This window comes from Monodelphis domestica, chromosome 1, assembly GCF_027887165.1.
Source record: "Monodelphis domestica isolate mMonDom1 chromosome 1, mMonDom1.pri, whole genome shotgun sequence".
In the NCBI taxonomy this organism is placed as follows: domain Eukaryota; kingdom Metazoa; phylum Chordata; class Mammalia; order Didelphimorphia; family Didelphidae; genus Monodelphis; species Monodelphis domestica.
In genome coordinates, this window is record NC_077227.1 from 399,963,655 (window position 1) to 399,987,867 (window position 24,213).

General features: G+C 38.2%; 1 long non-coding RNA gene across 3 annotated transcripts in view; it reads right to left on the reverse strand.

Moving 5' to 3' along the window:
- LOC107650764 (uncharacterized) overlaps nt 1–20,832 on the reverse strand; it is a 45,879-nt gene extending 25,047 nt beyond the window's left edge. For all 3 annotated transcript variants that reach the window (XR_008915221.1, XR_008915222.1, XR_001626720.2), the window contains exon 1: nt 17,704–20,832. This is a non-coding gene — a long non-coding RNA (uncharacterized LOC107650764). The remainder of the gene's footprint in view (nt 1–17,703) is intronic.
- Between the last annotated feature and the right edge of the window lie 3,381 nt (nt 20,833–24,213).

Here is a 24,213-nt window from a genome sequence, read left to right on the forward strand (position 1 = left end):
ACTTCTGGCCAAGATGGCGGCTTAAGAAAGCTAAAGTTCAGATCTCCGGAAACCCTTCCTTACCGATCTCAAACTATATGCTCCTAGGGCACCGAAATTCAAAACAAACAATAGCATAGACCCCAGGAATCCTCCTCCTGGACCTGGATCAAAAGGTACACCCCCCCCCCAAAAGCCAGAACCCAAGATCACACGGATCTAAGGGATAGGCAGAGGGAAGGTCCCAGGACCCATCCCCCCAACCCAGAGCACTGAGTCCGAGGCAGCAGAGGGAACCTCAGAGCCTCAGGGCCGGCTATTCTGAAGGCCACTTCCTGAAAACAACCTGACTCAGTCAAGGGGGCACCCAACACTGACAGCAAGGAAAGAGAGAGAGGTGGGGGGAGCCTGTAAACCCCTAGCTGGATCCTTCCATCCGAGTCTCACGGAAGGTCCCTGCCTCAGGGCATACTCAGTTCAACCCATAGAAAGTTAATCCTATCAGGAGCCCTCGGAGCTCTGGGAAGCTGCGGCCCCTCCCCCCTCAGAGTGCAGGCTCTTCTGGCCGGCTAAGTCATTGAAACAAACAACTCGCGGAAAGGACGAAGCCAGGCTCAGAGCGTGAAAGTAAGGCAACGGAGAAGCACCGGGAGGGAACTGAGGAGGGCAGAAACACTGAAACACCAGCAATTCCTGGCTTCCCCGGGAAGACAGAACAACAACTGCATAGAACGGACAATTTGCCTAGGGCTAAAGCCTCTGAACACCAGACAGAGATAAGAAAAGCTAGTCCTCCCCACTCAGATAGAGATGGCAAACTCCACAGAAGCACAAAAGCCTCAAAACTCCAAGAAAAACAAGAAGAAGGGGGTGACTTTGGACACATTTTATGGAGCAAAAATACAAAATACAGAGGAAATAGAAGAGGAAACACAAGCAAATGCTCAGAAACCTTCCAAAGGAAATGGAAACTCTCCACAAACCCATGAAGAATTTGAATCGGAAAGGATCAAAAACATGGAAGCCTTCTGGGAGGAAAAGTGGGAAATAATGCAAAAGAAATTCATGCATCTACAAAACCAGTTTGACCAAAGTGAAAAGGAAAACCAGGCTTTAAAGGTCAGAATTAGGCAACTCGAAGACAACGAGCAAGAATTAATAAAGCAAAACCAAAAGACCAAGAACTTAGAAAAGAACATAAAATATCTCACTGACAAGGTCATGGACTTGGAAAATAGAGGGAGAAGAGACAATTTAAGAATAATTGGACTACCAGAAAAGCCAGAAATAAACAGCAAACTTGACATTGTAATACAAGATATAATCAAAGAAAATTGCCCAGAGATCCTAGAACAAGAGGGCAATACAGACACTGAAAGAGTTCACAGAACACCCTCTACACTAAATCCCCAAAAGACAACTCCCAGGAATGTAATTGCCAAATTCCAAAGCTTTCAAGCAAAAGAAAAAATCTTACAAGAAGCCAGAAAAAGACAATTTAGATATAAAGGATTGCCAATCAGGGTCACACAAGACCTTGCAAGTTCCACTCTGAATGACCGTAAGGCATGGAACACAATTTTCAGAAAGGCAAGAGAGCTGGGCCTTCAACCAAGAATCAGCTATCCATCAAGACTGACTATATACTTCCAAGGGAAAGTATGGGCATTCAACAAAATAGAAGATTTCCAAGTTTTTGCAAAGAAAAGACCAGAGCTCTGTGGAAAGTTAGATATCGAAAAACAAAGAGCATGGAATACCTGAAAAGGTAAATATGAAGGAAAGGGATAAGGAGAAAAATGTTATCTTTTTCTTTTTCCCAAACTCTCTTCTATAAGGACTACATTTATATCAATCTATGTATATTAACATGTGGGGGAAATGTAATGTGTAAATAGGGGGAAAAGAAAGACCAAATAGAATAATCTTTCTCACACAAAGATTCACACAGCAAGGGGAGGGGAAGAAAACTCCTATAAGACGGAGAGGAAGAGAGTTTTTACTTAAACCTTACTCTCAGGGAAATCAACTCTGAGAGGGAAGAACATCCAGATCCATTGGGATCTTGAATTCTATCTTACCCAACAAGGGAAAGGAGAAGGGAAAACCAAGGGGGGTAGGGGAGAGGAAACACAAAAAAGGGAAGGAAGAAGAGGGGGGCGGGGGAGGGAACAAAAAGGGAGGGACTAGAAAGGGAAACATATCAAGGGAGGGGACAAGGGGGACTGCTTTAAAGTAAATCACTGGACTAAAAGGTAGAGCTGAAGAAGAAAGGTTAGAGTTAGGGAAGGATATCAAAATGCCAGGGAGTCCACAAATGACAGTCATAACTTTGAACGTGAATGGGATGAACTCACCCATAAAACCTAGACGAATAGCAGAATGGATTAGAATCCAAAACCCTACCATATGTTGTCTTCAAGAAACACACATGAGGCAGGTAGACACCCACAAGGTCAGAATTAAAGGATGGAGTAAGACCTTCTGGGCCTCAACTGACAGAAAGAAGGCAGGAGTGGCAATCATGATATCTAATAAAGCTAAAGCAAAAATAGACCAGATCAAAAGGGATAGGGAAGGTAATTATATTTTGTTAAACGCGACTTTAGATAATGAGGAAATATCATTAATCAACATGTATGCACCAAATAATATAGCACCCAAATTTCTAATGGAGAAACTAGGAGAATTGAAGGAAGAAATAGACAGTAAAACCATATTAGTGGGAGACTTGAACCAACCATTATCAAATTTAGATAAATCAAATCAAAAAATAAATAAGAAAGAGATAAAAGAAGTGAATGAAATCTTAGAAAAATTAGAATTAATAGACATATGGAGAAAAATAAATAGGGATAAAAAGGAATACACCTTCTTCTCATCACCACATGGCACATTCACAAAGATTGACCATACATTAGGTCACAGAAACATGGCACACAAATGCAGAAAAGCAGAAATAATAAATGCAGCCTTTTCAGACCACAAGGCAATAAAAATAATGATCAGTAATGGTACATGGAAAACCAAATCAAAAACTAATTGGAAATTAAACAATATGATACTCCAAAATCATTGTGCAAAAAGGAATAATAAAGTGGAGGAATTCCATGGAGACTGGAACAACCTCCAGGAAGTGATGCAGAGCGAGAGGAGCAGAACCAGGAGAACATTGTACACAGAGACTGACACACTGTGGTACAAGAGAACATCATGAACTTCTCCATTAGTGGTGGTGTAATGTCCCTGAACAATCTGCAGGGATCTAGGAGAAAAAACACTATCCATAAGCAGAGGACAAACTGTGGGAGTAGAAACACCGAGGAAAAGCAACTGCCTGACTACAGCAGTTTAGGGGACATGACAGAGGAGAGACTCTAAACGAACACTCTAATGCAAATACTAACAACATGGCAATGGGTTCGAATCAAGAACACATGTGATACCCAGTGGAATCACGTGTCAGCTATGGGGGGTGGGGGGGAGGAAAAGAAAAAGATCTTTAATGAATAATGCTTGGAAATGATGAAATAAAATATTATAAAATTAAAAAAAAAGAACTCACTGCCTTTCAAGGCTGCCCTTTCCATTTTGGGACAGCTTTCATTGTTAAGGGGTTCTTCCTTGTACTGAGCTTAAATCTCACTACTTATAATTTCCAACCATTCATTCTAGTTCTTCTCTCCAAGGTCAAGCAGAACAAGTTTACACTTTTTCCATGACAGCAATTCCACCATTCAGTAAAAATAACTCCAGCTCTGGAATTAGAGAACCTGGGATCAAATACCCTCATTCATGCTTACTACTGCTGTGACATTGGACAGGTCATTTAACCTCAGTGAACCTCGGTCTAATCTAAAAATAAGAAAATTGGACTGGGTGCCATCTGAGGGCTTTTAGCTTTAAATCTGTAATCTCCCTATTGTATGACTTTAAAACAGCTGTCATATCTTCCTTTCCAAGTCTTCTCTTTTCCAGAATAGACATTCTAATCTCTTCAGCAGACTCATGATCATTATTGGGCTGTAGCCAGATAAAAACTAAAAGTAAGTATGATGAAAATACAACACATTTGTATCCTAAAACAGCATAAGAAGACAATGTGAATAGGACAAGTGTAAAAACTCAAAAGGGCAGAGAGGCCACATGACCCTAAAACTTTTTCAGGGGGCATCAACCCTCAAATCTTCATCTTTCAATGGGTAAACTCTCCTGAAAGGATGTCAGAGGTTATCCTGTCCAGTCCAACCCTCTCATAGGTGTGGAAATTGAAGCTGGAGAGATTAAGCAATTCCCCAAAGTCTTAAAGGTGGTAATTGTCAGAAGTGGTACTTGAACACAGGTCATGAGACTCAATGGTCAAGCATTCCACTTCCTCCTTTGGGAATGGGGGGAAGGGGGGGGCATAACAGCTAACACCCAGGCTCTAACTTAATTCTAGAGTCCAGCCATGTAGGAATCATGTAGCTAGGGTAGTTTTACTTGGGAAATATCTACTCTCTTACAGAAGGATAATTTGAACATAAACCATTAAACACTGAAGTTGGAAGAGGCCTTAAAGATTCTTTGCTAGATACTGTGGATAGATAGATAGAGCATACATAAAGCATGGGACTCTGTCTCCATGAAGCTTACATTCTTAACTGATAATTGCATTTTTTAAAAATAAGAGCAAAGTGTTATGTGAGATTCAGTGCCTACTTGAGGGTACCAGGAAAAGCTTCATGTCAGATGTACCATCTGAGCTGGACTTTTGTTGTTCAGTCATTTTAAGCTGTATCTAAATCTTCATGATCCCATTTAGTGTTTTCTTGATGAAGATACTAGAGTGGTTTGCCATTTCCTTTTCCACTTCATTTTATAGCTACAGGAACTGAGGCAGGCAGGGTTAGGTGACTTGCCCAGGGTCACACAACTGATAAGTGTCTGAGGCCAGTTTTGAACTCACGAAGATGAGTGTTCCTGATTCCAAGCTCAACACTCTATTCACTGCACCATCTAGCTGCTCCTGAGTTGCCCTTTTTAGAATGAAATTTAGTAAAGGAACAAGGGGAAGGAAGCAGGGTGAGTTAGGGTAAAGCAAGGGAGGATTGTGCATTTAATAGCTTATAGAGGTCCCAAAGGCACATCCACCTAACCTCTCCAGGGAATTTTAGAGGTGGCCTTCTGCATTGATCCACTGATTCCCCATTTTGTCCAGAACAATGAACATTGGGAAATTTCATTTTACTGAAGCGCAACTGCCATCTAGTGGAAAAAGTAGATGACTGCAGGGCTATCCATCTTTCTACCCCAAAGCAGGGGAAAAAGTTTAGAAGGGAAGGTGAACATTCTCTTCCAAGAACTATAGGATCTTAGAACAAGAAGACACACCACTGGTTATCTAGTCCAATGCCTTCATTTGATGAGTCTCCCCCATCTGTTTCCTCCTTGTAGCACGAGCATAACCCTGGGCAGACCAGCTGCCAAGGGCAATTGGGCAGTGCCAGTATGATTGGGCCAGGCTTTGGCTGGCTTTATGGGCCCTATAATAGTCAAGCTGAGGACAAAGAGTTGTCACCAGCAGAGCAGTCATGAGCATATTAATTATTTACAAGTTAGCCTTCAGTCCTGAGTGTCCCACGTGATCAATGAAGGGAGGGCAAGGGCAGCTGGGTGGCTCAGTGGAGAAAGCACCAGGCCTGGAGATGAGAAGTCCTGGATTCAAATATGACCTCCTAGCTCTACAACCCTGAGCAGATTAACTCCAATTGCCTATCTCTTACTGTTCTTCTGCCTTAGAACCAATGCTCAATATCAGTTCTAGGACAGAAATTAATGGTTTAAAAAAAATGAAGAGGGGCAGAAAATAGGAAATGAAAAAGGAAGGCAATCCTGGGAAGAACTTGACAAGAATCCCAGAACAAACTCAGCATCCCCTTAGTACTTAGATGAGCATAGAGTAAACAGTGAAATCAAGAAATATAAAAGGCCTCATCTCTATGTCATGAATACTTTCTTCTAGAAGATAGTATAAGGCACTGGATATGGCGAATACTGAATATCACAAAAACTAAGGTTGATTATATCGTAACAGAAAGAAAACAAATGGATACTATTGTGGTGCTCATTTCTGAATCAGCTCTCTATGTCAGATCATCAACTGGGTAGAGCCAAGTTCAAAATGAATACCAAATTAACATAAGTCATAAAGATGAGAAGATACAGTGGGATATGTGGTCATTCAAGCATTAAGCCTTGCCACCTTCACTAGGAAAAAAAAAGGTGGGGAAAAAAAGGCAGCACATTGCCCAGATCACTCCTTCACTTGGACAGGCAACCCATGGAGTATATGCACCATATCTTGGACAAGTGGTGTAGATGTACAATGAGCTGAATTCAACAGAATCTTATAGACCAGTCTCATTTTTGAAATTGCAGAGGGCTTTCATTAATCCCAAGCTGCACCTAGCCACAAAGCCCATCTCTTTAATACAAACACTCTCCTGGCGACACAATAGGACCACAAATAGTGGCAGAATATTACAAATAGTAATTTCTGCTAGAGAGGTAACATAACAGACATAATCAAGGATGGAAATGACCAGAAAATAAGGTGGGCCAGAGAATAACAAATAGATTGCTCCAGTACTGCAATAGTACCCACAAGTTTTTTCTTAAATCCTTACCTTCTCTCTTAGAATCAATACAAATATCTGTTCCAAAGTGGAATTGAAGCATTTAGGGTTAAGTGACTTACCCAGGATTACAGAAGTAGGCAGTATCTGGGGTCAAATTTGACCTCAGGACCTCTTGACTGTAGGCATGGTATCATTCACTGAGACACCTAGCTGTCCCTGAGTCTACAAATTGTTCAACATCTTGGTTTTTTTGTTTTGTTTTGTTTTGTTTTTTCATTTGGTTTAACATCTTTTATTAAAAGTACCTCAAATGAGATTATCATCACTTCCAATTTCCACACCAAAATACTGAAGGCACAAAAGTTGTAAGTCATTTAGTGGCTGACAAATGGTCAATTCACAAAATGAGGAACAAGAGTTAGAAAGCCTATGGTTTTCTTCATGGTTACATCTTCAGTGGTATTCAGTAAAAATCTTTTCCTTCCCAAGCCTCACCCAGCTCTCCATTTGGCATCTCTCTAATGCACTGATACATTACGATGTATTGCTCTCCTATGTCTTTCTGACTTCTTCCCACCCCTACCCCTCCTAGATTTTGTAAACTCCTCAAGGGAAGGGACCACCTCTTATCTAAATTTCCTTCAGCACAAGGATCTGCATATAGAAGAAATATAATAAATCTGTTGAATTGACTGAACTATAACTAAAATGTATTTTTAAATGCTGTTTTGGAGGGTGGGGGTGCAGCTAGGTAGCTCAATGAATTGAGAACCAGGCCTAGAGACGGGAGATGCTGGGTTCAAATCTGACCTCAGACACTTCCTAGCTGTGTAACCCCCCCCCCCCCATTGCCTAGCCCTTACCACTCTTCTGCCTTAGAGCTAATACACAGTATTGATTCCAAGACATAAGGTAAGGATTATTTTTTTTTAATGCTGCTTTTCTAAGTCCATGATGGGAAAAAAATTTTTTAATGGTCTAATTTCAAAGACAAAGACTGTAAGTGGGAAAAGGATGCTAAAGATGATGAAGAATGTGACAAAAATGGAGTCACGACAAGAAACTGGGTATACAAACTAAAAGGCTGGAGCAATAAAGAACATAAGGGGAAAACAGATTTGCTTTGAATTAATTCTTTAAAAAGCCTCAATTCTCAGTCCTCCTTATATGTTGCTTACAAGTCAAGAGAAAAAAATCACCTTAAATTCATCGATGTAAAAATGGAGACTTGAATCCAGGACTTCAATCCCCAGAAGTCCTTACTCCACTTCCCCAGAATGCTTTGTAATCTCACTGAATTCTCACCTGGGCCGAGAGCAAATTATGATTTAAAAGGTCTTTGCCATAGGCAGGCTCTTTTTTCTTTCCTGTTTCCACTTGCAAGCAGATGTGGCTCTTTTCATAATGTAGGTGAGGTTGTGTCTAGGCCTCTCTGGGCCTAGACGTGTGCTTTTCTTATTCTGCATTTTCTTTAATCCTTAACCTTTAGTAAACCTCTAAAAATATAATACTCCTTGCAGAGAGAAACTAATTTCTACCTGCCTCAGTTTCCCTAAATTTTAACTCTTACATCACCCTCATCATAGTTAAGTCAGTAACCATTTAATAGTAAAATCATAGCATTTTAGAGTCCTAAAGGACATGAAGGATCACCTTCATTGAAAAACTATATGTACATGTGACCGTAATACAAGGGAACATGTGACTACACAAAATATTAAAGGGAAAATCTAGAGAAAGATGAGGTATCTTAGCTGAGAGACTCAAAGAAGACTTCCTGAAGGTTACATGAGTTTGGCCTCGAAAGAATGGTAGGTAAGCATGTATTGAGTGCCTAATATGTGCTGGGCACTGTGCTAAGTGCTGGGGCTTTAAAGAGGCTAGAGAATTCAGGCAGCAGAGATGAGGAGGAGAATGTAGGGTGAAATGCCCCAGTGAAAATGCCCAGAGCCTGCCTATAGAGTGTCTTGTTCAAGGAAGAGCAAGTAGACAAGTGTCAGTGCATCAGAGTGTGTTCAGGGATTTCAGGGATAAGGTGGACATGAGGGGAAGAAGTGAGAAGATGCAAGAAGATTGGGAATGAAGGAGAGAACCAGATTGTGAAGGACTTTGAATCCCACACAGCGGGTTTCAAATGATTCTGGAAGTAATAAGGATCCAATGAAATTTATTGAAAAGTGCAAGGGAAGAGGGTAACAGTCAGATCTGTGCTTTAGGAAGATTAATTTGACAGCCAAAGGGAAGCGGGACTGGAGTGGACAAAGACTTACTGCAGGAAGACCAACTATAATGCAGGCCTGAGGCGAGGGCCTGCCCCAAGGTGGTGGCAATGGCAGTGGTAGTGGAGGATATAAAAGAGCGAGTTGAGGATGACATCTAGGTTTTGAATCTGGGTAACTGGAAGAATGGTGGTAGTACCCACCATAGTAATACAGAGGTTAAGAAAAAGAGGTTTTGGATATGTTGATTTTAAGATTAAGCTCAGGGAAAGTGAATTCCAAGTAGAAGAAAAGCATTAATAAAGGAATGTAGCGCGTGTTTGGGGTACAGTAAGAAGTCCAGCTAGGGCATATAATGGAGAAAGGAAGTAGTGGAATGTCAGACTGGAAAGGTTAAATTGGGATTACACTGTGAAAAGCCTTGAATATCAAACTAGGACTTAAATCTGAAATCTAACATGGACAACGAGAAACTATGGACTAGCTAAAGAATTAGAAAGTATGAAAATGAAGACCATGGAAAAGCATGGGAAGATTTTTATGAACTGAAACAAAATGAAATAAGCATAAACATGAATGATTACAACAATGTAAATTGAAGAAAACAACAATAACCAAAAAAAGACACTACATAATGATCAAGATTGGCTCTGAAGAGATAAGAAAATATACTTGATCCCTCCTCTTTACAGTCATGAAGGCTATGATAAGGAACATTGCATGTACAGTCATTCAGTTGATACAGAAGTTAATTTTGCTAACCTTTTTTTTTTCTTCTCTTAATTTTAAATAAAAACTCTTTGTTATAAGAAATGACTCTCAGAATGGGGGAGAGAGGACATATTTGGAAATGGAGGTGAGGTAAAAACAAAATACTATTAATAAAATTGTTTTAAAGAAAAGGATAGCCATCACCTTCAGAGACTTTGAAAAAGTCTAGGTAAAATCTAAATCTAAATCTCTAAAATCTCTTCCAACTTTAGCACTGTTATTTTAAGTTGGAAATCAAATTCCTAACATTTAACTTTTTATAGAATCATAGATTTAAAGTTGAAATAGAATTCAAAAGTCATCCAGTCCAGTTCCCTCACTAAACAAATGAGGAAACTAAGGCTTAAAGAAGTTAGACAGATTACTTAAGGACATAGAGTTATGAAATGGGAGAAGCAAGATTCAAACCCAGGTTTATTGATTCAAAATCCAGAATTTTTTCAACTGCACTTCATTTTTACAGAGGCTCTGATGCTCTGCAATAATTAGACCCTTATTAAGTTATCAAACAATTATTAAACAAATTATTAAGCATTTTCTCGTAGGAGAAAGAGTTCTTAAAGGGAAAAAAATTTTCTCAACCTTGTTTTAGAACTAAATTTCCTTGTAACAAGGATGTGACTGGGTTCTAGAAGGGTATGCCAATGGATCTCAGATTCTATAAGGTCCTGCCAAGCTGGAGAGATTATTCCAGGGCTAGCCTAATTCAATGGAGAGAGTTTTCCAATAGAGATTCCCAAATGTCACTTACTAAAGTTTAAAGAGGGGGAAAGGGCCATGATTCACTCAGTGCAGGAAGCACTCCTTTAAATAAGAGTCCTCAAATTAGAAAGTAATTTTTCCAAAATTAAACTTTGGTGACTTCAAAAAATCATGGAATCTCAGAAATAGTAATTTAGGGATTAGTTGGTCAAATATCCTAATTTTACAAATAAGGAAACTGAGATCCTTGAAGTAATCAGGCCTTTTTAAAAATTTAAGAAATTACTTAAGAATAAGAACTTCAACAAGACTCTAACCCTGACCCTAAGCAGGTTTCAAAAACTGTGCCCATAAAAGCATCTGTGTGACTGTCCCCTGGATGCTTAGAACCTCCACTCTAAAACATGTGACGTCACAAAACAAATGCCTACATACCACAGACTGAGATTTTCAAACATTAAAAATATGTGCATTTATAAAAAGTGGTACTTTAAAATATTCCATGTTTTATGCGTGGTCCCTATGCTGCCTGCTATGCCTTCTCCACCTTATCTCCTAGTCCTAGCTCTACTCCCCATTCTTAGCATCTGTAGCAATTTTCAATTCCTTTAGAATTACTGCCACACAATTTCCCAAGATGTTCAGGTTATTCACAGCTTTTTCGGTCTGTATATTTGTAACCTGTTTAGGCACAAGCAGGTTATAACTGTTGAAATAATCAGACTTCCTCTTTTTTCTTCCCCAACATGGCTACCCCCACCCACTACCACTATCCTAAATACCAACAGCAAAAAGCAGTAGGAAATCTGCAATAACATTGCAACCTGCTGCTAGCAACAGGGCATCAGCACAAGATGAGTAATGAGAAAACTGGGACTAGAAAGAAAGCCAAGAGATTATTGGCTAATAAATTATCAATGCACCAAAACTGTCCTCTACATATTTTGTCTTCTTACTGCTTCTCTAAGGCCTTGAAAAAGTGACAATTATAAATTTTAAAGGAGGTGGAGTTTATTAAAATCCCTATTCTTTTTTTTAATTAATGTGCTTGATTATGTGAGGTCAATATAAAATATTCAGTGTTAATGGGGAGGAAAAGTTATTCTCAGGAGAAGAGCAGAGGTACCTAGGTCCCCTACAATGGGGAATGTTGATAAAAACAAGAGAGAATAAAGGAGTTGAACTGATGGCTATCTCTAAAGGGCAAGGCAGTCATCAAATCACACTCAAGGTCAGCTGAATTCCTGTATTGTTGAAATCCTAATCCTAGGGGCAACTGGCTGGCTCAGTAGATAGAGGGCAAGGCCTAGAGATGGGGAGGTGCTGGGTTCCAATCTGGCCTCACACTTCCTAGGTCTGTGACTCTGGGCAAGTCATTTAACCCCTATTGCCTAACCCTTTCCAGTCTTCTGCCTTGGAATCAATATTTAATATCAATTCTATAACAGAAGATAAGGGGTTTAAAAAAAAAAACTTAACCCCATGCCCCTTGCTACAAAAAGTACTGACTGATCTCCCCAGGTATACAATGGAGCTCATTACTTACCCTACTTTTTTTTTTAATACTCTAGGGACAATACACAAAAGAAACAAGACTTTATTATATCTGCCATTTATCCAATTAAAAAAAAACAATGAATACCTACCTGATGTTTTCAAGGCACTACAGATATAAAGGTATGAGACAAAGCTCATCTCCTCAGAAAGTTTCCCATATAACTAGAAAGCTGGTGAAGAGAAAATTTCAAAATGGAGAGAGGCTTAAGAGAACCTCTAATCCAATTTCATTTTACATAGGAAGAAACAAGAAGACACTATGACTCAAGGTTAAGAGGCATTTATGCACATTTGAAAAGTATGAACAGATGGCTTGGCTGAAGTTTGAGTAGGGGTATAGTGGTTAGAGAGCTAAGTTTGGGTAAGACTGGAGGAGGCCTTGAATACCAATAATGAACTGGATTCTATTCAGCAAGCAAAAAATCAGTAAATACTTTTTAAAGTGCTAAAGCTCTAGCTGCAAAATCTTAATTATATGATGAAACTGTCAAATCAGACTCATACATTTTCTTATTGTACAGACTTTTATAAACTATAAACACTATATAAATGTCAGATTTTTATTATTTTGGTATTTTTCAAAATTAAACTTGGTGGTGTTAATGTAACTCTAATTATTATTACTACTACTACTAATGGACTATAGTAAATTTTCTTAGGTTTCCATAATACTAGTTTAGAAACTTTCTCCACAACAATCTTAAAAAGTAGGTAATACAGAAACTGTTATACCCATTTTATAGATAAGGAAACTGAGTCTAAGAAAAGGGAAGTTATTTGATCAAGGTGACAGACTTAAGAATTTAATCTAGATTTGGCTCCAATGTCAAAACTAATGAAAAGTTCAAATTCATTTTGTGGAATACCCTAAGTGGTTTGGTTTTTGTTTTTGTTTTAATAACCCTTACCTGTATTGATTCCAAAGCAAAAGAGTGGTAAGGGCTAGGAAATGGGGGTTAAGTGACTTGCCCAGGGTCACATAGCTGGGAAGTGTCTGAGATCAGATCTGAACCTAGGACCTCCCATCTCTAGGCCTGGCTCTCCATCCACTGAGCTACCCAATTGCTTAATTAATTAACTCTTAATGTTTTAATGGTTGATATGCTACTCCCTGTCCCAGGGAAGATCATGATTCTTTCACACTTTCTCATCTTCCCTGAGTCTTATCTACCACTTCCTAGAAATCCTCCAGGAAAACCAATTTAATTTGCTAGGGTCCTTGCTCTGCTTCTCTTAATATCTTCAAGGTAGTCCTTATACTTTTAGTATTTCCCTTGCTCTGAAATTAGTTTGAATTATTCCTTATATATTTTGTATATTTTATCTGTATACATGCTATTTGCTCTGGTAGGATGTTAGCTCCTTAAAGGGCAAGTGCTCAGGGTTTGGGGTCTTTGTATCTGTGCATAATTCTCTATAAAGAACTTATCAATCTCCTTTTCAAAATCAACTTAGACAATAAGGATAAAAAGCCATAAACACAAATATAACTGCTAATAAGTATATACAAAAATCTATATTAGGCAAATAAAAAATAATTTTGGGGTAAGGAAAATAAGAACTCGAAGGATCTGGAAACCTCTTTTGTAAGAGACAATACCCAAGCTATGCTTTTGAAAGAAACGAGGGATTCTAAAAGGTAGAAATGGGAGAACACACCAAGCATAGGGAATAGTCTAAGCACAGTCAAAGAGGATAGACATGATATAGTATGTACAGGAATGCTAGAACTCCAGAATAGATAAGGGAATGATGTGCATCTAGTTTGGGAGGGGCATGTCTTTTCATTCATTTTTATTTTCCAAATTACATGTTAGTACAATTTTCAATAATCACTTTCTGACATTTTGTGATCTATGTTCTCTTCCTCTTTCCCTGCCATCCCTCCCCCTCCACAAAACAGTCGGTAATATGATATAGGTTGTACTTGTGCTATAATGAAATACATATTTCCATGTTTTATAAAATAAGACATGTTGCTTACACTGAAGAAAAATTCATGGAAGAAATAAAGTGAAGAATGGTACGCTTCAAACTGCATTCAGACTCCATTGGTTCCTTTTACAGTGGTAGATAGCCTTTTTTGTCACAAGTCCCTTGGAGTTGTCTTGGATCCTTGCATTGCTGATAATAATTGTCATTCAAAATTGATCATCATACATTATTACTGTTACTGTGCACAACATTTTTCTGGTTCTGCTCACTTCATTTTGCATTATTTCATGTAAGTCTTTCCAGGGTTTTTTTTTGGCAATCATCTTATTTGTCATTTGTTATGGCACAATTAATTCTATTATAATCATATACCACAATTTGTTCATCCATTCCCCCATTAATGGATATCTCTTCATTTTCCAGTTCTTTACCACCACAAAAAGAGCCCTATTTTTGTACAAGTAGGTCCATGTAAATCTAGTTTTGTACAATCTTGATATCTTTTACAACACTACTTAAACACAAAATAATCACTGAAAATAATGCATCTCACTTTCACCCACATGTAGTCTGCCCTCTGGGTTGCTTATAATTCTGATTTTTCTAAGAATCCATTAGTTTCAGATGTATACCATCTCTGAGAGGATACAAGAGTAAAAATGTTTCGATCAGATTTCTCTTAAACATAGTAATCAAAGTAGCTTAGCTAAGTTTTATTTAACAAAATCCCTACAATCACTTGTTTTGATTTGTATTTTTCTTGTTACTAGTGACTTGGATCAGTCTCTCAAAGTGTTAGTAATAGTCTACAGTTCTCCTTTTGGGAACTGATTGTTCATTTGATCAGCATCTTTTGAGAGATGGCTTCTGGGTTCAAATATCTGTGTTAGTTCCATATATATATATATATATTAGATATGGCTTCTACCTACTTCCCAAAGTGAATATAAACTTATTAATGATGCCTAACATATTTGGAAAAGAATCCATTAAAAATGAAGGAGGATGGCTGAAGTAGTAATCACAAAACTATTTGGTACTGGTTAAAAAACACAAAAGTAGATCAGAAGAACAAACTACATAAGCAAGGATCAAAAACCATCTATCCATCAATAATCCAATGTTCAATAACTTCAAGAATATAAACGACTATTTGACATAACTGTCAGTTCCCTAAATTTATAAAACCTGCTGGGAAAACCAGAAGGCAGTTTGGTAGAAATTGGATTTTAACTAACATTTATGTAATGTCACAATAAGTTCACAATCTAAAGGCAAAAGGAATAAAGAAAAAAAAATTGAAAATAGTTATTTTTCACAATTATTGGAAGGGGAGAATTCTTAACCAAAGAATCAAGTTGATTTCAAAAAATAAAACAAATGCAATTCCATAAAATTGAAGAGCTTTGGTAGGAACAAAATCAATGGAGCTAGAATAAGAAGGAAAATTGTCAATGGCAGGGGGGAAGGGGGGGGGAACTGCACCAAACATTTCCATTAATTTCTGTCTGATATCTTATATATATATATATACATAAATATATATATATATGGAACTAACACAGATATATGAACCCAGAAGCCATCTCTCAAAAGATGCTGATCAAATGAACAATCAGTTCCCAAAAGGAGAACTGTAGACTATTACTAACACTTTGAGAGACTGATCCAAGTCACTAATAACAAAAAAAAAATACAAATCAAAACAATTCAGATTTTAACTTCTAATTCAGCTAATAGATAAAAAGATGATAAAAGATAGAAACATTCAATGTTGTATGATTGGAAGAAAACAGGTACATGAATACCCTATTGTTGGAGTTGGGAATTGATGCAACCATTTTGGTGGTGCCATAATTGATCTAATCATCCTAGAAAACATTTAAAATATTGTTAAAAAGTTATATAAATAGCCATGCTTTTACCTAGAAATCTCATTGCTGGGCATATTGTCCCAAAGAGGTCAAAGACAAAAAAGGTGTCTCTCTCTCTCTCTCTCTCTCTCTCTCTCTCTCTCTCTCTCTCTCTTTCTCTCTCTCACACACACACACACACACACATATGTACATACACACAAATATTTAGAATAATGCTTTTTTTGAAGTATCAAAAAATAGAAACCAAATAGATGATCATTGGATAAGAAATGGTTAAACATTCAATTGCACTGAATATAAAGGAATATAAACCATAAAAAAAGGACAAAGATAAAGAATTCTGACAAGCATGGGAAGACATGAACTGATGCAAATGTAAGAAGCAGAACCAGAAAAATAATATATACAATCCAAATGGAAAACACAACAACAAAGTGAATGTATGTAATTAAGATATCTGAGCCGGACCCTGAAAAAAAAATGGAAAAAGAACAACTCTCTCTTTGCAAAGGGTGCAAAAAAGGTTTGGATTAATATATATGCTATCCAACACAGCTGACAGATTGATTGGTTTGGCTGACCTGCTTTTCTCCCCTTTTTAAAACATTCTTTATTAAAGGAGATGGTTCACTATGTAGGGAATTGAGAAATAAACATTCAGAAATGAATATAACAACAAAAAGAAATTGTTTTATTTTAATAAATTTATTCTTTTGGTGAAGGTTAGAATTTTTGTTAGAAATTTGTTAGAATATTTGTTAGAAAGGCTCTTTTCCACACTAACACATCTGAACATTTCCCCGAGGTCATTCCACTTTCCTGACCTGATATAGCTGGGTAGTGCACTAGGTAGTTTAGAGTGTTGGATAGGAGTCAAGAAGACCTAGGTTCAAATTCTGCTACAGACACCTAGCTGTGTGCCACTGGCTGTCAAATACACCTTAATTGTGCCTGGTTTTTCCCATCTTTACACTAGGAATTACAGCACCTATGCCACAAGATTGTGGGGATCAAATGAGATAATATAAGTAAAACACTTTGTGCAAACCCTGAGTGCTATATAAATGCAAGGCATTCTTTATTATCATTATTCTTGTTGTTATTATTACCACTTGAAGTAATTTGATGGAATGAGAGAGCCAGAATTGCAATTACAGTTAACACCAACCCTTTGGTGTAACCTTAGGGAATAGGAGACAAGGAAATAAGCATTTGGATAGTGTTTCCTATATGCCAGGGAAATAAATACAGGGCGCATTAAAATGAACTAGAGTAAATGGTAAACCACTCCAGTATCTTTGCCAAGAAAACCCCAAATGGGATCATGAAGAGGAGGAAACCACTAAAGCTACTAAAGAGTATATACCAGGCACTATGCTTAGGAATTTACAAATATTATTTCATTTGATCCTCACAAAGCAGATGAGGATATTACTACCTTTTTACAGATATGGAAACTGAGGCAAACAGAGGTTAAGTTATTTGCCTTAGGGACACACAGCTAGTAAGTCTGAGGTCAAATTTGAACTCAAGTCTTCCTGATTCCAGGCCCAACCCTCTTTTCACTTCTCCATCTTGCTGCCACCTTTGGACAGTCACTGCTCCCCTAATCCCATTCCCAATGAGTCCCAATTTCTTAAACTCATTCATTAGGTATAGCAATCATTTCATTGTATTGGTATCTCCAGAGTCTTTCACAGTGGCTGGCACATGGTAAGAGCATATTTAATAAACACTTGTTGACGAATTGACATTTATATTTGCATACCTGTACCAAGTATACTGTTGTAGGCTTCTTGCAATCAGAAAATTGCTGAGTGCTCAGAGGCTATATAGCAGAGTGAAAGCTCTGGAAGATCCTACCAAACCCAAAAAGCCTTTAGTATAAACTAGTCATCCAAGGAGCCTGGGACATTGGCCTCCTTGCTATTCCTAGAACACTACACTCTGGGCATTTTCCTTGGCTCTCCCCCATGTCTGGAATTCTCTCCTCCATCTTTACCTCCTAGATTTCCAAACTTAAAGTCGCAGTTAAAATCCCACCTTCTTCAAGAAGCTTTTCTTCATTCCGGTTAATGCTTGTGCCTTCTCTCTGTTGAATATGTACAATTATCCGGTAGATATCCTATCTGTATATAGTTGTTGCAAGTTGTCTCTTCCATTAGACTGTCATCTGTTTGAGATCGGAGACTGGCTTTACACTTACTACAGTGCCTGGCATATAACAGATGTTTGATAAATTCTTGTGGTCTTGATTTGACCAGTCTAGCTAACCCTCATCACCGGGCTACCCACTAAATCAAAAGAAGTAAATTTCACCCATACTGGGAAGTGACTGTACCTTTAAGTAGAGTGCTTCTATCATGGTGAATGAGATGGAATTAAGTGTGTGATTCTCGAAGTAAAATATCTGGCTTACCCCATATTCTGAAGCAGAGGCGCCCAATTTTATCTGTCCCACTCAACGGGGTTATTGGGCGGGAAAACGTCCTGCAAAACCTCAAGTTCTATTGCAATCTGAATCGCCATTCCATTACCTGACTTTTCTACACGCCCCTTTAAAGAAAAACTGAGATCAGGTCCCACCCGCGATATAAAGGTCCCACCTCAGCCCGCGATAATTCATTTCAAACTTGAATCATATGACTGGGAACACCACGTGATTGGGATTGATTGGCCCTAGCCAGCCCCTACTTCCAGGATTACGTTTCCCAGAAACCCTAGAATACCATGACCGTAATCTTGTCTCAAGACTACGTTTCCCACAAAGGACTGCAAAGCTTCCGGCCTCAGACCTCAGTAGGTGGGGCTGAGGAACTCAAAAAGGAATTGCTGTTTGGGGTGGATAGGGAAGAGCTGAAGTCTAGGAAGGCAAACTAGGCAGACATTGAAAAAAAATTACCATTTGAAATCCAATCACCTAGGAGCCTGAGAATAAATCGAACTACACCCCCGCCCCAGCCATTCCACAGATAAAGAACAGAAAAGCCTAGAAGCCTTTGGGAAATGAAGTAACGTTACTAGCGAAAGCCCTGAGGCCCTCTGGGAAACAGAGTACCATGAGTTCCCGGTCCCCAGTAATTTGCGTGTAAACACTATAGCCAATCAGATGCTGTAGTTCAGTAATGTCATGTGAGAATCACGTAGCGATCTCAGTCATGTGATTCCATGACAACTCCAAAATTCAATTAAACTCGTGATCTTTTTAAAACCATCCCTCAAAGAGACTGAGATGAAGGAATAGGTATTAGGCTTTAGAGCAAAGGATCAAACTAGAAAGTCAGAGCAGCAGGGCTGGGGAGTAGTTTAGGACCCCGAGATGACAGTCAGGCTAGGTATCTTTCGGATGGGGAAAATTCTCTCTACTACAACAGATTAGTATCTTGCTTAGAGCCCTGAGAGGTTAAGTGTTTTAACGAGTGTTGAACAGCCAGTAAGAGTCAGAGACTTCTTGGTTCTTACGACATTAGGTGTATGTGACCATTGAAGCTGAAGTCGAGTGACTCTGGCACAGTAGGCACCCCGTCAGTCTCCTAAGTCTCGCAAGCTGAAGGTCCCGAGTTCGATCCTCGGAAGGAGGGTGTGGGAGAGGCTTCTGGAGACTAGAAGACTTCGTTTTGGGCTTAGCCCCCATCTGAAATGGGTTGTGGATTCTCACGGGAACAGGCTCAAGCCTGAGGCTTTCACCTCCGAGCTAAGTAAAACTGGGGAATCACTAAATCTTTCTAGGCTAAAAGTTTGGGGTCTTCTAAATTCCATGTTGACAACATATACACAATAAATAATTACGAGATAATTTGTAGAGGAAGAAGGCATTAATGACCAAGGAAAAGAGGAAAACCTTCATAGAGGAGATAGCATCTGAATTTTACACATAATGAAGAAAATGATTCCGTGAAGCAAGGACAAACGAGCCTATTTCATGCATGAACTTATTCAGATGCATGGATTTGGGAAATGAATGGCAAGTTTGGAGAAATGGTAGGAGTCTAATTTGGCTGGATGAATTGCATGAATGGGAGTATTGTGAAATATGGCTAGATAAGTAGGTTGGAATAAAATCAGGGGACCTTAAGTGCCAAGCCATTTATATTCTAAAGACAGTAGAGAGCCACTAAAGACATTTGAGCAGGAAAGTAATGTGATCTAATCCATGTCACAGAAAGATTTTATATGAAGAAGGAAAATACTTGAAGCCAGGAGACAGCTTAGGTAACAGTACCAATGCATCAAGCAAGATGTGATAAGGACCTAAACTAGCTGTACAGTAGGGAAAAGTGATATGGCAGTGATGTGGAATTAAAATTGACAATAGTTGGCAAATATTAAATGCTTATAAAAAAAAGAAAGCAAAAGAGAGGGAAAAGATAAAGATGATTCTGAGATTAGAAAACTATGTGACAGGGATGATTAGCAGGATTAAGGAAAGGCAGAATCATAGAATTTCAGAGTTGGAAAGATGCCCAAAAGCCTTGTACTACAATAAATACCTTTAAAAGAACCACCTCTACAACATATCCAAGTACCTTTCCAGCCAAAATGCTTTCTCTTAATGGCCTCAAGTAAAGGGGATCACACTATCTCCAGTAGCCCATTCCACTTTTGAATAGCACTAATTGTGAGATTTTTCCTTATAACAAGCCTAAATTTGCTACTTTCTGTTGCTCTTATTTCTGCCTTCAGGGGCCAAACAAACAAGATTAATCTTTTCTTTCAGTTTCTTTTTTAAATTACCAAGTATTTATTTGCTTTCACACACACACCTTATTTAAAAGAAGAAAAAAGGGGAAAAAACTTGGAACAAATATATATGACCAAACAAAAGAGATTCCCAGATTGGTCTGTAAGGAAAAGTGATAAAGGACAGAGAAAAATGCACAAATTGGCTTTAAGAGGAAAGGAGGAGAATTTAGACACAAACTCCAGTAGAAGATTCTGAAAAGAGAGGAGGATCTTGGGAGTTTACTGGGTTTAACAGTCTCTCCTGATCTGGCTTTCCTCTGAGCTAGCAAGGAGGATCTTTGCTCTGGCATCCTCTGGGAAAAAGACTAATCTTGAGGAAAGATTAGGAAATTCCTGAGTTGGAGAACTGCCTTGAAGAAGATCTGCCTTTCCCTAAAGTACAAAGATCAACCTGTCAGAGATCAGCCTATCAGAAACAATTTGGTTGAGGTTATTGTCACCTGGGACTTTGGGTTTACCTAGGAAGCCAACTCCAGGCTTTGGGTAAGGACTCAGTACATCTGTGGGTCCTGCATCCTCAGCCTTTTAAAGATAATCTGTAGTATATAGGTAGTCCAATAGCTTTTTGGGGGTCCAGATAAGATCAAGGAGTGAATAGAAAGGGCTTGAGAAGACCAGAAGGGCAAACCCCTCGAGGGGGAGTGTAGATTGGTGAAATGAGTTATAGTTGTGTAGATTTAAGTTTTTATCATTTCACTATCCTCAATAAACTTGTTTTTTTTAAATAATTGCAAGGGTTGTGTTTCACTGGCCCTGGAGGGTTCCTAGTTCAGTTGTTTGGTGTTTTTTTTTGTTTTTTTTTTTCCATTTCCAATCCCTCTAGGTCCTTTCCATTAAACTATCTCTTTTTGGAGGTAGTTTTCTCTTTCAGATCTTGGATAAAAATATATGTCCCACTGTTAATCTTGAATTCTCTGTCAGTTTATGGGTAACATTTTTTCATCCGTCCTTAGGAATCATGATTGGACATTACACTGATCATAGTTCTTTGTTGTCTTTCTATGTTGTTTATATACAATGTTGTTGTTATTGTTTAAATTACTCTGATTCTGCACACTTCACTCTGCATTCTTTTATTCAAATTTTCCCTGGTTTCTCTAAAATTTTATTTCATTATTTGTTCAGTATAATAGTGTTGCATTACATTCATATACCATAATTTGTTCAGGCATCCTCAAATTGATAGATTAGATAGATTGGTTTCCAGTTCTTTGCTATTTAAAAAAAAAGCTAGGGGGCAGCTGGGTAGCTCAGTGAATTGAGAGCCAGGCCTAGAGACGGGAGGTCCTAGGTTCAAATCTGTCCTCAGACACTTCCCAGCTGTGTGACCCTGGGCAAGTCACTTAACTCCCATTGCCTAGCCCTTACCACTCTTCTGCCTTGGAGCCAATACACAGTATTGACTCCAAGATGGAAGGTAAGGGTTTAAAAAAAAAGTTACTATTAATATTTTGTACATTTGATTCCTCCTCTTTTTTGCTTCCTTGAGGTATAGACCTAGTAATAGTATTGATAGATCAAATGATATTCCCAGTTTAGTAACTTTTGAGGGTATAGTTCCAAATTGCTTTCCAGATGGCAGTTCTTATTCTTTCCAAGACTTTCAACCATGTATTGAATGTGTTTCACCTCAGAGCTACTTTAATGTGCTTTTCTCAAATTATTAGGGATTGTGACTTTTTTGCATGGCTATTGGTAGCTTTAATTTCTTCCTTTGAAACTGATTATTCATACTCTTGACCATTATATTTCTATAATGTTTATTCCTATAATTTGAATCTATTCCTTATATAGATTCTCCCTTTCTACTTTCAACTATTTTCTCTGCAAACAGTTACCATCAAAACTAACTTTACTTCTAGATATGCCCTTTCCTTATATATGTTGTCTCCCCAGTTAGAATATAAGCTCCTTCAGGACAGGGACTATTCCTTTTTCATTTGTATCCCCAGCTCTTTGCACAGTGCTTTATACAATATATGTTTGGTAAATACTTTTTAATTTATTCACTTGCATAGGATATGCCTGGAAGAACCTGGTGAAGCCTTCCTGAATTCTTCCTTATGATAGCAGGTAGTAGGACCAGACTTCATGACTTAAGATACAGAGAAACTCCCACTACACCATACAACCTCCTACATGAATTGATGTTCCTAGGAGTAAGGCACAATAGAAGGCCCTAGAAAAACAAGATAACAAGAAAAACAAGATGGTCAAGATATACAAAATCATATGCTCTGATCACTGATCACTCTCTAGTACTTCTCTCTAACATAAGCTAATCATCCCTACCTGAATTTTATGGTAGGAGAAATATCCTAATCCTGCCTCCTTGCAAATTAGGTTAATTTTTCCCTAAATGGTTTTAAAACTATCTTTAAGATTTGGTTGGTTCAAGGAACTTGAGGCTCAAGCTAATGACATTACTTTTTGGCTACTGAGTATCAAAGAACCATGATATGCTCCAGATAGTCTGATGCTTGGCTTAGGGCCATGGTGGGCAACTCTGGCAGGAAAGCTTTACTCAACTGTACTGAAAGGTGTTTTCATTGCATATGCTTATAGAAGATCCTTCTGCTATGACTAAGCAAATCCCCTTTTATTAAAATAGAATGACATACAGATATCTAATTTCATTTCCATTTCAAACATAAACTACCAGGAAACAGGCTCAGCCCAACACAAATGTGCTATTGGCATCTCAAACAATATGTCCAAAACAGCATTCATCTTTCCCTCTGAACTCATCCATCCTACTGACTTCCCTCTTTTCTTCAAAGGAAGATCATAGGGTCCAAGGTTAGATCTGGGAGTTCTAATCTGATAAATGCATAGGAGAGCTCCAAACCAAATGGCTTAAGAAGTTTGAAAAGCTCTATATCATTTAAAACTGGGATGATCAGTGAAGACTTTATTAGAAGAAATGCATTAAAATTCTAGCTCCACAAGTTACTAATTCTATTACTATTAACAAGTCATTCGACCCCTCTGAACATTATTTTCCTTATCTATAAAATGGAAATCATAATAACATGAAGAGGCCTCTTTTAGGATGTGAGTTGTCATATTATTCTGTTCCTGTATTAGTTTTCTTTTTCTCTGGATCTCTTCCATATAAACCTTTGTTTTACAGCCCACAGAGCTCCTTTTTTTTTTTTCCTGTATCTAATTTCTTCCTCTGGGTTCTCCCATCCCCTCTCATCAGATTTTCCTGCTATGAAAGTGTGGCCAGTAGACAAAAAGCTGAAAACCAAATGACTCTGCTGCCATCTAGTGCCCAAGAAATTAAAATCCATGATGGTCTGGAACAAGAAGGCATTCATGAGGCCACCTTTATCAGGAAAAGCTTTTCAAGTTTCTTTTGATTTATGGAATCAATAGCTAGTTTCTGGAAATTAATATTATTTTCTCCCCATTCATACCCATTGTAAAATCATACATATAGGGAAGAAAATAAACTTCCTCTATCAGAGAATCAACTCCTGCTCATCTTATAGAGGAAAAAAAGCTAAAGCTCTGAGGGGGGAAGTAAATTTGTTCTGGGTGATATTTAAGAATGCAAAAAAACTGTTTAAAATTGCCTGCTAGTGGCAGCTAAGTGGTGCAGTGAATAGAGTACCATGATTAGAGTCAAGACCTGAGTCCAAATCCAGCCTCAGATACTTCCTAACTCTATGACCCTAGGCAAACCATTTAATCTTGTTTGACTCAAAATAAATAAATAAAATAAAATGACTTATTAAAGCAAAATAATCCATTTGGGGGGGGGGTGGAGTCAAGATGGCAGCATAGAGGCAGTGAAAGTTCAGA